The sequence below is a fragment of the Triticum urartu genome, chromosome 3A, assembly GCF_056163025.1.
Source record: "Triticum urartu cultivar PI428250 chromosome 3A, HENAU_Tu73, whole genome shotgun sequence".
NCBI lineage: Eukaryota > Viridiplantae > Streptophyta > Magnoliopsida > Poales > Poaceae > Triticum > Triticum urartu.
The window spans coordinates 25,665,067-25,667,074 of NC_141875.1; the positions used below are offsets into that span (position 1 = coordinate 25,665,067).

At 53.0% G+C, this 2,008-nt stretch overlaps 1 pseudogene; it reads left to right on the forward strand.

Annotated features, from left to right (window-relative positions):
• Window positions 1-502: 502 nt before the first annotated feature.
• Window positions 503-1,805, forward strand: LOC125528059 (uncharacterized; annotated as a pseudogene).
• The last annotated feature ends 203 nt before the right edge of the window (window positions 1,806-2,008 follow it).

Here is a 2,008-nt window from a genome sequence, read left to right on the forward strand (position 1 = left end):
CCACCAGCCACCCACGGATCGGTCGATCTGAGACACCATGGCCACCAGCCAGCCAAGGACTGATCCAATCCCCATTGCCACGAGCACTCCTCTCCGTCATGGCAACATGCTTCGCAATTCTGCACCATGCAACGACCCCGGCGGCCGCAACCGTGGCGACCTGCGCGCCCAAGGCGTACCAGGAAGAACGTCAATACGTCGGGTACCCACTCTGGCCCGGACATGGAAAATTATATCACTCTCACCCAGTTGAAGAAAATATGGAAGTATGCACCTACCCAGGAGTTCACGGCATGTGAGACTGAGACCGTTCACTTTCCTTGGATTAGTTGCACATATCTGAAAAGTCCTCTCGGGAGTGAGCATTTTCCGAGGGAATTGGTAGCTTGATCTGCAGCCACTCATAATTTTGTGCCAGGTCTTCCCTTGCCCCGTCAATTGGTGTAGTCAGGGAATTCGTTGGCAGTGGACGTACACAGGACCACTGCCAAGGACTCCATTGCCCCATATACGTACTACCGTTCAACGTTCATTCTTAGCCACAGTATCCTCTCTTACTTGTATCTCCCTACCATCCATGCTCATCTATTCACTTTGCCCTTTTGCTTGTTGTTGCAACATAATTTATGTCTTATTCTCCGATGCCTCCAGGCTGCTGGTTCTTAGTCTTCGTCTGGGTTTGGTGGCTGCCACTGATGCTTGCTGGGGCTGAGTAGCAGCAAAGGGATGGCTGCTTGGGCTCAGCCAAGAGGTGCGGCAACATGACAATCTCCGACCCATTCTGGCGCAGGGATACCGAGATGGAACCAGCTTGTGGTTTCTCAGATTTCGAGGTCACTTGCTATAACAACACTCCAGTTCTGCGAAGCTTTATGACCTCTGGCTACGGCTTTGCAATGATGAGTATAAATTACGAGCAACGCAGCATGCATGTCGTTGATGTGGGAAAGCTGGAATTGTTGTCCAACAACTGCCTACCGATCTGGAACACATCCGCCAAACTCGGCGTCCATTTCAGGATCGCCTCCGACAACCTGAACCTCATCTTGTACAGGTGCACACAGGCCGCAGCGGCCGCTGTGATACATCGGGACAGAGAGCTGGTGCAGACGAGGATGAGGTGTGGGAACAAAAGCGAGGTGTTTGTTCGTGCAGGAGGCCGTTACAACGAGATGAGCAGCTACGACAGCTACGAGGGTTGTGACGCTGCTGTGATGCCGGTGCTGGGCTCGTCGGGCAAGGCAAACGCGGGCGACTACGAGCAGCTCATCGTCAATGGCTTCCTCCTGACATGGAAGAGCCCTCTTTCTACACCTGCACATGCACGTAAGTTCACCCGTCAAATTACCTTTTAATTAAGTTTGTAGCTAATCTAGGACGAGTAGTGCCTAGTTTGCTTGCATTTCCCTAATTGAACCAAGCAATCAAACATGTTACTCAATTATCATGGTTGAGCTTTTTTACGGTACCTTGGTGCTCCAAAAACATATATATAGGAGTACGAAATGGATCTGACCATCTATACACAAGGGCAACTTAGTCATTTCTGGATCTTACGGCCCTGGCCGCCATCCCCAGCCTGGTGGCTATACGTCCCCACTCCCCAGCCGTCGCCATGGCCGGTGTGGCATCTCCTATCAAGTCGTTGTCCACCAACACGATTGCCTCTTGTCTTAGTGACGTTTTCCATGGCACATAGCCCGCGGCCGCTTGCTCGTGATCTAACGACATTATCTAACGTTCCCATGACCCTACGCTCTGTTTACCCGTCAACTTGCCGTTGTACCGAAGGACGCCGCCTCACTACCGGAAAACGGGCATACGCCGACGGCCAAAGCTATGCCTACGGCTGCCGTCGGCCTAGTTTGAGATATGCCGACAACCCAGTCCTGGCCGTCGGCTTAAACTGGCCGTCGGGTTACATGGACCGATGCCGACGGCCGCCGTCAGCACAGAACGGCCGTCGACCTAGCCGCAGACATGCCGACAGCAGCCGTCGGCATAGATA